The sequence below is a fragment of the Canis lupus genome, chromosome 7 (assembly GCF_011100685.1).
Source record: "Canis lupus familiaris isolate Mischka breed German Shepherd chromosome 7, alternate assembly UU_Cfam_GSD_1.0, whole genome shotgun sequence".
Classification (NCBI taxonomy): Eukaryota; Metazoa; Chordata; class Mammalia; order Carnivora; family Canidae; genus Canis; species Canis lupus.
The window spans coordinates 51,505,319-51,518,745 of record NC_049228.1 but is presented as its reverse complement, the minus strand read 5'-3'; the positions used below and the strand labels follow the sequence as shown (position 1 = coordinate 51,518,745).

General features: G+C 34.9%; 2 long non-coding RNA genes across 2 annotated transcripts in view; one reads left to right on the top strand and one right to left on the bottom strand.

The window, feature by feature from the left end:
* LOC119872587 overlaps window positions 1-13,427 on the top strand; it is a 95,765-nt gene that overhangs the window by 32,266 nt on the left and 50,072 nt on the right. The window lies entirely within an intron of this gene.
* LOC102153737 overlaps window positions 8,710-13,427 on the bottom strand; it is a 45,578-nt gene continuing 40,860 nt past the window's right edge. Inside the window, exon 5 of the long non-coding RNA XR_005362474.1 lies at window positions 8,710-9,092. This is a non-coding gene — a long non-coding RNA (uncharacterized LOC102153737). The remainder of the gene's footprint in view (window positions 9,093-13,427) is intronic.

Genomic DNA, 13,427 nt, shown 5'->3' with positions numbered 1-13,427 from the left:
AGGGGCACCTGCCTTTGGCTCAGGTCATGATCCCTGGGTCCCGGGATTGAGTCCCACATCAGGTTCCCCACAGGGAGTCTGCTTCTCCCTTTGCCTATGTCTCTGCCTCTCTCTCTGTGTCTCTCATGAATAAATAAATAATCTTAAAAAAAGAAGAAAAGAAGTAAAAATTACCACAGTAATAAGGAAGCACTCCTTTGCTCAGCCATGTATCTTTGATAGCAGTGAAGAGAGAGTGGACTTCTGTCTGTATTGGGAGGTAATAAAGTAACAGTTCTTCTTCCCGTGCTGGTACAGTGTCACAGAAGTCAGTTAAAAAATAACAAAAAAAAAAAAAAAAAAAAAAAGTTTAAATATAATCCTGAGTCTCATAAAAAAAAAAAGTCCAAGTTTCATTTGAAAATTATTTGTCATACTAAGAACCAGGAAGATTTCAAAGTGAGTGAAAAAGACAATCAATAGATGCAAGCTCTTAAGAAGATGGAGTTAGGGTTACCTAATAAAGATTTTTAAAACAGCTGTGATAAAAAGGCTTTAATGAGTAATCATGAACACAAAACAAATGGAAAAATAGAATATCTCAGTAAAAAAATGACTCATCAAAAAAAAGAAAATAAAAAAATCAAATGGAAATTTTAGAATTGATACAATAACTGATAGATAATCCTCAGTGAATGGGCTTAATAGCAGAATCCAGGAGACAGAGTGGAAAAAAATAATGACCTGGAAGATAAATAATAAAAATGAAACAACAAAGAAACCCATGGAAAGACATGTGATTATTAAACTGAAAACTAAGGGAAAAAAGTTAAAAACTTGAAATTACCCAGGTAAAAATGACTTTACTATAGGATAAAAACAATTGGAATGATTGTATTTATTTCTCCTACCAGGAAACCAAGAAACCAGGAAGGAACTATCTACCCAGGATAAACTACCTAGCAAAATATCTTCCAGGAATGGAAGGGTAATTCAGGGTAAATTCAAGGTAGATGAAGGAAAACCAAGAAAACTGCAACAGACATACCCTAAGAAAATGTATAAAGGAAGTTCTCTATAGAGGAAGGAAACAATAAAAGACATAGCACTTGAACATCTGGGATGAAGATGGATCATGATAAGGAAAAATATGGGTGAATGCATTAAGCTTTCTTTCTCTTCTTGAGTTTTGTAAATTATGTTTGATTGTTGAAGCAAACAACCACAAAAAAAATGCTGTATGATGTTCTGAATATATATGGAGGAAATGTTTAAGGCTACATAAATAGTGAAGGGTAAGGGGTATAAACGGGGTAATATTTCCCTTCTCCATCAAACTGGGAAAATAACACCAAAAGACTATATAATAAGTTTCATGTGTATAACTTAATAACTGGAGCAAACTTAAACCTGACTCAAGATATACTCAAAAACACTACAAAGTGAAATCTAAATGTTTGAGCAACCTACACAAAAAGCAGGACAAAAGAAATCAGAGAACAAGAAACAGAGGACAAATAAAACACAAAAATATAATGTCAGACTGCATACAATTATATTAAATGTAAATGAATTAAATAATACATTAAAAGGTAGAGATTAACAGTCAATTCAAAATATGATGCAACTGTATGCTGTCTACACAAAAATCCTTCAAATATAAGGATAGAGGGAGGTTAAAATTAGAAGAGTAGACAAAGATATAAAATGAAGAATTTAATTTAAAAAAACAGGAGTGGCTATTTTCCTATCAGATAAAATAGAATTCAGAGCAACATAAATTGAGAGAGAGAAACATCATATAATGATAAAAGGTCAGTCTGTCAAGAAAGTATAGCAACTCTGTGTATGCACCAAACAACAGAGATGCCAAATATGTGAAACAGAAACTGATAGAATTGAAAAAATAGACCAACTGATAATTATACTTCGAGATCTCAACAATATTTTCTGAACAATTGATAAAACAACTAGATAGAAAATGAGTAAGGATATAGAAGAATTCAACAATTGCATTAACCACAGGGTCTATTTGACATTTATAGAACATGGAACAATAGCAGAAAACTTATTCAAGTGTCCGTGGAATATATATCAACACAGACTATTTCTTGAGTCATAAAACAAACCTCAACAAAAGTAAAAAATATGTGATTCTCTGATTACAATGGAATCAAAGTGGAAATTAATAAGAGGAAGATAACTGGAAAAATCTCCAAATATTTTTAATTAGATAGCCTGAAGTTCCAGGAAATCTCAAGGTAAATGAAAAAAAAATGAATTGAATGAAAATGAAATTACATATCTAAACTTGTAGAATACAACTAAAGCACTCCTATGAGGAAAATTTATAGAACTAAATGCACACATTGGGAAAGAGGGAAAGTAGCAAATCAGTAACTTAAGCACCTAGTTCAGAAACTTAGAAAAAGAAGAACAAAATAAGCAAGGCAAGGCAAATAAATAATAAATTTAAGAGTTACGGTAAATGAAAACAGAAAAATAATACAGAAAAACCAATGAAATGGTTGAAAAAAAAGAAATCAATAAAATTGTTAAACCCCTGATAAAACTGACAAAGGACAAAGAGAAGACACAAATTACCAGTGTTGAGAATGGACTGATACATCATTACTGACTATGCAGACATCAAAAGATAAATGGGAAAACTAAAAACAACTCTACACATTTATGTTAGGCAACTTAAATAGACATTTACTTTGAAAAACACAAAGTACCACAACTCACCCAATATGTAATAGATCATTTGAATGACCCTATACCTACTATTGAAATTGACTTCAGAATTTTACAACTTTCCAAAAAGAACTCCCCTGGTTCATATGGTTTCCACTGGAGAATTCTGCCAGATGTTTAAGGATGAAATGATAAGAACTTTGTAGTATCAACACTTCCTAAGTCAGTGTATAAGGCCCACATTACTCTGACACAAAAAAACAGGTAATGATAGTAGAGAAAACTATAGACCAGTATCTCTCATGAACATTGATGCAAAAATCCTCAAAAACATTAGCAAATTAAACCCAGCAGTGTGTAAAAATAATTATCCACTATGAGCAAGTGCAGTTCATACCATGGATACAAGGCTGGTTCAGTGTTCAAAAATAAATAAATGTAACCCACCATTTTTGACAGTCTGAAGAAGAAATATTCATGTTCATATCAATTTGTGCATGAAAAGCATTTGACAGCATTCAACACCCATTTATGATAAAAACCTCACAGAAGAGTAGGAATGGAAATGAATTTCCGCAGCTTAATAAATAACATTTACAGGATATCTGTAGTTAACTTACAATTATTGGAAAAAGATTGGAAACGTCCTAAGATCAAGAACAAGGCAAGGATATCTCCTTTTCCCATTCTTAACATAATGCTATAAGTTTTAGGCAGTCAATTAAAGCAAACATATTTTTTAAAAGACAAAAAAAAAAAACTGTCCATTTTTGCATACAACATGATTATATAGAAAATGTCAAAGCTTTAAAAAAAAGAAAAAAAAAAAAACAAACAGCAAAAGAGGGGGAGCCTGGGTGGCTCAGTCAGTGGAGCATCTGGCTCTTGATTTCTGCTCAGGTCATGATCCCAGGGTCATGGGATCAAGCCCTGTGTTGGGCTCTGCACTCAGAATGGCATCTACTTGTCTCTCTCCTCTTCCTGCTCTCTCTCTCTCACTCTCTCACTCTCAAAGAATTAAATCATTAAAAGATTTTTTAAAAATTAAAGAAAGCAAAAGAAAAAAAAAGATCTTAGAATTATTAAAGTGAGTTCAGTAAGGTAACAGGATATAAGAAACATGAAAATCAACTATATTTCTATATCCTAGCAATAAACCTGTGGAAACAAAATTTAGAATTTGATACCATTTCAAATTACTCAAAAATGAATTTTTTGGGGTGTCTGGGCGGCTCAGTTGATTGAGTGTCCAACTCTTTATTTTGGCTCAAATGGTGATCTCAGCCCACGTTGGGCTCTGTTCTCAGAGGAGAGTCTGCCTGGGATTCTCTCTCTCAAATAAATAATTAAATCTTTAAAAAATGAATTCCCTAAGTGTAAATCTAACAAAATGTGTACAGAATTTGTATGTTGAAAACTATACAGTGTTGATGAACAGAAAGATCCAAATAGGGAGACATGCTGTGTTCATGAATTGAAAGAAGGACTCAGCATACTAAAGATTTCACTTCTTCTCAAATATATATACAGGTTTAGCAAAATTGCTTTCAAAATTCCAGCAAGATTTTTTTTTTTTTGTAGATACACACAAGATTATTCTAAGATTTCTATGGAATGGCCAAGAAGTTGAAATAGTTAAAAATTTTTGATAATGAAGTACAAAGTAGGAGGAATCAATTTACTCAAGTACAAGTCTTCCATAGCTACAATAATCAATATTACATGGTATTATTAGAGAGATAAACATAGCAAAACAGTCAAGTGAAGAAAAAAATGGTACTGGAGAAACTGGACATCCATAGGCAAAAAAATAGTAAATCTCAATTGAGGTCTCATACTTCATACAAAAATTAACTAAAAATGGATCACAGACTTAAATATAAGTTGTAGAACTAAAAAAATTTTTCAAAAAAGAATGCATCTGCATGATTTAGAGCTAGGCAAAGAGTTCTTAGACTTGACACTAAAAGCATAAATTGTAAAAAGAAACATTTATTAATTTTACTTCATCAAAATTGAAATCCTTTGTTCTATGTAAGATCCTATTAAAAGGATGAAAAAGACAGGTTGTAGATTGGAGAAAATATTTGTAAACCAAATAATCTGATAAAGAGCTACCTACTATCTGGAATATATAAAGAACCCTCAAATTTCAACAGTGAATAAAGAATCCATCAGAAAATGGACAAAGAAACAGATATTTCATAAAGAGGACATGAAGATGGCAAATAAGCACATCAAAATAATTTCAGCATTAGAGAAATGCAACTGAAAACCCCCATGAGATATCACTACACACACACACACACACACACACACACACACACAAAGATATCACTACACACCTGTCAGAATGAAAAAAAAAATCACAACAAGGAATGTTGGGAAATATGCAGAGACACTGGATCATTCAAACATTACCTGATGAGAATGTAAAATGGTATAGCTGCTCTGAAAAACAGTTTGATACTTTCTAAAAAAAAAACCTGACTACCTTAAGACTAAGCAATTGTAATTGCGTTCATCGACATTTATCTAAGAGAAATGAGTATTTCCGTATAAAAACTTATGTGGAAATGTTTTTAACATGTTTATTTGTAATGTCTTAAAACTGAAGCGAACCCAAGTGTCTTTCAAGGAAAGAACAGTTACATATTACAGAATACTATTCAGCAATGAAAAGGAATGAGCTACTCATACACAAAGCAACCTGAATGAATCTCCAGAGAATTTTGCTGTTTGAAAAAAAAAAAAAAAAAAAGTTGCATAAAATAACATGCTGTGTGAACATTCATTTATTGAACTTTCATGAAATGACATAATTATAAAAGAACTGGTGATAGGTTTTTAGGAATCAAGGAAGGGGGTGGGGTGGGAGAAAGTGAGTGTGACTATAAGAAGGCAACATAATAGACACTCACTGTGATGGAAATGTTCTGTTTCTTGATTGTGTGGTTAATATCCTGGTTGTGATATTATAATAATTTTGCAGGATGTTATCATTAAAGGAAACTGAGTAAAGAGCACAAGAGCTCTTGCTGTATCATTTTTTACTCTTTCTTATATCTAAAGAAATGTCTGATTAAAAATATAGGGTGTCCAATTGAAAATGAAAATTGTATGGAACATACTTTTAATAAAAGTATATTGTTTATCTGAAATTTAAATTTAACTGGGAACTCTATATTTTCTCTGGCATCCTTGGGGCAGAAGAAATCTGTTCAGTGTTTCAGTGGCATGGAGACCATGGTATGTTAAGAAGTGAAAACGTGGACATGTCCAGGGTACAACAGACAAATAGGGTGTGTTTAGCTGAGTTGTTTAGTTTCACCTAAACGCAATATCTGTTTTGAGACTGGAGTATGTGAGTTAGAGCACATACCTAATAAATACTCTTTTTGTGACATTTCTTCACAGAAAAGTGCGATACCCGTGTAGGTTTGTGCGAAAGCATTTCTTTTAAAATTATTATATATTTATATTATAATGTATATATTTTATAGATTTATATGTTCCATACTTTTATATCGTAGTATGTATAATTTAATTTTTAATATTAAATTATTAAATTATTTCGTGCACAGACTTCTTGGTCATTTTTTATTTTGTTTCTTCCTAATAATTCTCTAAAGCACTACTGTATATGCCAGCAGAATGTAGAATTGAAGTAAAAGCTGGGTTAAAAAAATAATAATTTCTGTTTTATTCCAGCTTGTGCCTTATGAATTATATATTCCTGCTTTAATATTCCAAGAGTTTTCTCTTTCCCCAATTGTTTGTAAATCTCTTTCAGAACTTTAGCTTGACCCTAGCATTCTGGAAGATGAGTCATCTAAACTCATTTTCTAGCTGTTTGCACAGAGGTCTCCTGATCACAAACCTATCCTTGCAGTCTGGGAATTCTAGAAACGGTATAGTTGAGGGCAGCCAGCCCCTTGAAGGCCCTACAGCAATGGCTTTTACTTTGAGAAATGGAGCAAGTACGTCTTACCAGAGAGTGCTAAGGCACATGTGGGAATGAATGCAGAGGCATCTTCAGCTGCTGTTCATGTTGGAGGTGGTTGGAGTATTCCTGCCCTCCCAGAAGTGCAAGGCACAAAATGTCATGTAGACATCATCAGAATGAGACCTTGGTTTATCAGATATCTTTGACACTACCGAGTCTTCTGAGTACTCTGTGCATTGGGTATCTCTCCTATCTATTCAGCTGGGCCTTTCTTTTGTAAAAGCAACTTTCTTTTCTTTGAGCTATTGCTTGCGTAAAATTTTCATAATAAACTTGAATCAAAATGAACCGTCTGCAAAGAATAGAATGACAGTGCATTGTACCTTCTCATATTTGAGTCACACAAATAATGAAGAGTGGGCGATAACATAGTGCACATTGTTACAGAGGTGTACAAAGGAGCCTCATAGAACTTGTGAAGCAGGGGACCGGTGAGAGTTGTGAACACTTTGTGCTGTTCTGTACCGTGGCTATTATGAAAAATTTATAGCAGGATGACCAGATCCTATAGTATGTGCCTGCAAAGAAACAGAAAGTGAATAGAAACATGTTTCTCTCTTCACTTTGCTAGCTGGCCACAAGGAGCAAATCTTCTATCCTCATTACCTCTGTGGTATTTACCTTATGGAGTATATTTTTAACTGAGTAGAAAAGCCTTTACCTGGAAGTAGCAATTTTTTTATTAAACTAAAACTTCTGCATTAATTTATTATCTAGCGGGTAGAAGGCATTGATGGTAAAGAAATTGAGGGACACCCGGGTGGCTCAGCGGTTGAGCATCTGCCTTCTGCTCAGGGTGTGATCCTGAGCCCTGGTATCAAGTCCCATATCGATCTCCCTGCGGGGAGCCTGCTTCTCCCTCTGCTTATGTCTCTGCCTCTCTCTCTCTCTCTGTCTCTCATGAATAAATAAATAAAATCTTAAAAAAAAAAAAAAAACTTGAAAGAAAACTGAGTACATTTTGAGGCTTGGTCAGAAGAGCCAGTGCATTGCCAAAAATAATGAGGGTGATGTCTGATACTGGCATTGGCACATGGTATAGATCCTCAATGTTTGCTGAGTGAGTAAGTCAGAAAAAAGTATAACTCTGAAGATACACTTCCCTCACTCTGTGATTTTGCTGCCACCAAGCTTACATGAAATTGTAAACACTTCTGACTAAAAACAATGTTTTGCAGCATCTGTAACATTACATTATTAGCATCTGCATTATTGATACCTGAATTCCCTTATGTCCAATACCATATTATTTTTTATCTGCATGACTTGATAATTTCCTAGAAATGCCCCTCATTCCATTTTTCCATTTTTTTCCCCGTTTTGAGCTATTCATTCTGGAGTTGACTTTCACAAAGCCCAACTTTTTTACTTCTCATACAATTTTGCATAAACATCAATGACTTTCACAACTGCCTTGGGGACTCTGCTTCATAACTTTTTTGACTTTCACAAAGCCCAACTTTTTACTTCTCATAGAATTTTGCATAAACATCAATGACTCCTATTTGCCTACAGGAAATGGTCTTTAGGATAATCTTTATATGCCCTGTAAACATCGGACTCAAACTACACTACTAACTATACAATTGTTCACACATTGCTTCTAAAGCAAATTTACCTTTCCCATCCCTGTTTAAAATCCTAAACTTTCTATAAATTTCATCTCTCACTCATCTCTCTTCTCCATTAGATCTTTTCCACTTCCAGTTCTCAGTACTTTGTGATCACTTTCCTTTAGAACTTCTGTAGTGTTTACAGTTGCACTGCTGATGTGGCATATTTTACACCTTATCTTCCACTGCCATGTATCTTTAAAATTCTGAATTATGGTGCCTCAACTAATTTATAAGCACCTGCCTTGGGGATTCTGCTTCATAACTTTTTTTAGCTCAGCATAATTTTACTCATTTAATAGGGTCCCCTTTTCTTACCCCCTCCCCCTTTTTATAGCTCATGATTCAGTAAGACACATTCCCAGAAACATCATTGAAAATGCATGGCCCACTGGTGACAAGAAAATGATTTTATCTTTGGATGTGCTGACAGGTGGTCAGCTCTCTGGACCTGCCACATCTGTTACCAACTGATAGTCAGGAATCCCATTTCTTGTGCCTGCCTGCGCTTTAGGGACATGGAAGAAGAGGTACCAGCTCAGAGATGCCTAAGACTCCATGTGCCGAATCATATCTTAAGTGTTGCAGTGAGCAACAGGGCTCAGCAGGGGGATTTTGTTCCCAACTGAAAGCTTGACAGCAAAGAAATCCTTCATGCTTGTGCATGCGATGCAGACCAGTGAAGCCTCAGTCAAGGTATTTATTTTCCCCTTGGAAGCCACTGCCGCTAGATTGAATAATGTAGGAGCGTCTCGGTGGTCTCCATACTGATAGGAAAGTATGCTGTTGTCTGTATTCTGTAACAGAAAATAAGAAAAGGGTGTGGGAAAGTCGTGGCTAAAATCTCAGATTTTTTTTTTCTTTTCGTTACTATCGTTTTAGACTTTTACATGAATTACATAATTTTTTTATGTGCTGAGATATTCAGTAGACCAATATATGTCCCAGATAGTGTATATGTAGGGCTGTATGCTAGACAATAGGGATGGGGGAAGATCTGGAGGGAAGAAATATCTTCTACATTTAAAACAAACAAAAAACACTTGTCAATACATATAGAGAAGTATGAGACAGATTTTATAGAGAACTGAAATGGGAGCCCACAGTTCTATGCTCTAGAATCAAGAGTCTAAATTATGTTCTGCCTTGAACTTACTGGGAGGCCTTAGAAGAACCAATGACCTTTCCTGAGCTCAGTTTCCTTAGTTCTGAAACAGAAATGTTATTAACCTCCTTTACAAACACATAGGGTTGACAGAATTTGATGCAAGAATAGTTTTTGAACTATTACAAGTAATGTGAAAGTAAGATCTTATATTTGCTGCTGTTTTGCTAAGTACTAAGGGTCTAAACTAGGGGTTGTCCAAGCTGGGAAGCTTTAGAAATGAAAAGCTCTTTGAAGCAACAATATTTAGGAAGAATTTCTGAAAATACAAATGTTTACTATGTCCGTAAAGAAGAGGAAGAAAGACATTTTAAGCTGTAATTCCCATCACAGAATTGTCCTGAAATGGTACATTTAATTTAACGAAGGTTATGGTGATGATTCTTAGGTATCAGAAAACAATCAACAAATAACTTTATATGGTTTCAGTTTATTGCTGGGTGCTAACAAACATGCTGATGAACCAAGCATCATTTGGCCTCAAGGAGTTTACAGAGAGAAGGAAATCATTACACTAAATGAGATAGTTAGTCTAAGTTTGACCAGAGGGGTGAAAATTTGAGGATGTGCACATTTGAACTTCTCATTTCATCCTGCTTATATTTAAATACCAAATATTTCCAATTTAATTTAGATTTAGTTTAATTAATATATAATTATATTTAATGCATATTCTATATAACAATATATAATACATAATTCAATTTAATAATTTACTTGAATTCCAGTTGTATTTTTCTCAGTTTCCTTTTTTTTTTTTAAATCCATAGATCTCAAAGACTATTCAGGCAACGTGAATTTTTCTGATCAGTAAATGATTATTATAAAAAAGCCTTTACCAGAACCTGGAATCTAAAACGTAATTTTGAGTTTTATAAAATATACTCACAAATATTACTGCCAGACTTTGGATCATACCAGAGTGAACTTTAGCGCTATGGAGTAGATTGGAAAAGATCAAGATCTGAAATAAATGTGCCCCTGAGGTTAGAGAGGTTCTGCCAAAAAAGATATTCTATACTCAACATCTGAATGGTCTGTTAGAAGGCATGGGCATACCCAAATAAGTTAGTAGAGAACCATATTGGACATTCTGGCAGATTTTTCTCAACATTTTGAGAGTCAAATGGAATAGCAGTTTGGTACAGTGGGTAGAATCAATGTCTATCATTAGGAAACTCCACCAGGCAAGGCAGGCCCAAAAGCTGGAAGAGCCAAGGTGCCAGGCAGGTCATCTGGACCCAGGCCAGGGGATAAGTTAGAGTGAACTTTTTGCCTTTCAGATTAAAGTCTCATTCTGTGCCTTTTCTTGTGCTATTTTCTCTACTATCTGCCACACTGTTGTTGACCTTCTACTTCCGCCCTGCCCAAATCATTGTCCAAGAAGTTTCTCAGAGCATCTGCCAGGCTGACTCAAGGCCTCTTTTCTGTGGCCTCATAACATCTTGTAAATGTACCACTTTATTTTGTCTTTTTCACTTGACTATATCTCCCCCCTCTGCATCCCAGGACCTAACACAGTGTCTAGCACACAGTGCCACTTAACTTTTAAAGAATGAGATACATGAGTAGATGGGTGGATGAGGGGGTGGGAGGATGGACAGAGGAAACTAACTGAAGAGGACTGGAAAATAAAGCTGGGCATAAAGGCAAAATCAGAATTGGAATTCAAGGTTAAGCCCAGTAGTCCCCAAAAGTGGTGTTACAGTGACTTTCAAAATACTGTGGCAAGGCTCAGTAAATGTATTATTCTCAGATCAGGATGAGTCTAAAGGGCACAGCTGACAAAGTTAAGTGAGTTTTCAAGGTCCTAGAGCTGGTAGGTGGCAGAGAAGTATTCAAATGCAAGTCAACCTAACTCCACATATTCATATTATCCATTCCCATGCCATGTAATTTCTCTAGGACAGAGGAAGCATAGCACATTCATGATTATCAACACCAAAAACCTCAAATTATACAAATTTGTAATTTATAATGCCAAAAATCATCATTTTAAGGAATATTCCTTTTTGAAAATATTAAGGAAGCATACTAGTCAAAATAAGCCAAGTAACCAAAATATCCTTCACTAGATTAATGAGTAAATAAACTGATACATGAGACATGGGTGATACATGAGACATGAGACATATTATTCATTGGGGTGATAATGCTGGAAAATTTGATCAAATGAGACAGTTCAGGGCCAAGTATCTTGATATTGGAGAAGTTCTAATTATTGAAATAGAGAAGACATATGAATTCTAGTTACTAGACTTGGAGGTAACAGTGCAATATAAAGGAGATGAGAGAGAGATACAGTTAGGGGGAGTGGAGATGTGTGCACACAAGTGTGTGTAGGGGAGATGTATGTGAATTTCCTGGCTGTATCCAGTGAAATGACCTGGGAAAAGCAATAATGCCAGTATCATGGAGAGCCAGTATCTTGGCTTCTAACTACTATTCTCCAACCAAAAGAATCAGGAATCTTTGTAGAAATGCCTGATTCTAGGACTGGGGCAAGGGAAGTACAGAAGGAGGCTGAACAATCTTCTTGCACAAGGAGAAGATGTCCTCAAAGAATGATGACAGGTGAAAAAGGTAGAGAAGCCAACTCCAGTGAGCATCCACTGGGCAATCTGGGGCAAGTTAAGTATCAAAATAAGTGATAGTAAGAGATTATAATCTCTTAAGTAAAACCGATGACCATGAGTCTGTAGTGGTATAAATTAATTAATAAAAAGATTAGTGTAGGATGCGATACTAGTATAGTTTCAAATAATCTCCCTTCAAAATACTTATTTACAATGGGAGAATATTATCTTCATAGTGGAAAAGCTTGGCCTAGTCTAATTAAGGGGTCAACATGAATATCATCATTATTGGTACAAAGTATGCTACCTGATAGGTTGCTAAGAGAACACTGCATCACTTTCTTTTAGTCCAGTCAATGATACATAACCTCATCTAATCATGACATGAGGAAGCCTCACATCTACTCTGAGGAATATACTATAAAATACCTGCTCCTATAGTCTTAAAATTGTGAAGTTCACAAATGTCTGGGCTAAAGTAAGGAACTATTTCAGACACAAGTAGTTAAAGAGACATGAAAACTAATGCAGTGTGATTCTGGACTAGATCTTTTAGCTATGAAGGACATTAGGGCGATTCATGAAAGTTGAATGAGGTCAATATGAAATAGCATTGTATCAATGTTAATTCTCTGATTTTAATTGCTGTGTTTTGGTTATGTAGGAGAATTTCCTTGTTGGAGGAAATAAATACCGACATATTTGGGGCTGATGTATCGTCTGTTTGGCAACCCATTTTGAAATGGTTCGGGAAGAAAGTTCTTTGTACTCTACTTGCAAATTTCAGTTAGTTTGAAATTATCTTAAAAAAATTTTTTTTTAAATATTTTATTTATTTATTCATGAGAGACACAGAGAGAGAGAGAGAGGCAGAGTGGAGAAGCAGGCTCCACGCAGGGATCCTGACGTGGGACTCGATCCTGGGTTTCCAGGATCAGGCCCTGGGCTGAAGGTGGTGCTAAACCGCTGAGCCAAGCGGGCTGCCCTAAAAAAAATTTTTTTTAAAGCAAATTGCCTTCAGTCTCCAAACCCAGACACATTTAAAACCTTGATAGGTGTGAAAAGTTGATGAGCCTTTTAACTGGCTCTGGTCTACATTTCTAAAAGTTTGTGTTTTGATCTGGAACTTTGTATTAGTACCTGATATTTTAGGATTTTGGGAGAAATTATATGTTATCATATTTTTACATTCAAATAGTAAATCCAAAACTTAATAAATCCAAACAGAAATGGAAATCATTAAGCATTTTAAAATATCAATTTAGGCTTGATCAGTCACTTGTTGGACTTTTCCCTGGCAACTGTGTGTTCAATTTTGAGTTAATAGAACAAAATAAAGAATGTGTACAAAATACTGGGAATGTAGCATTAACTGATCAGTGCTCAGGGTG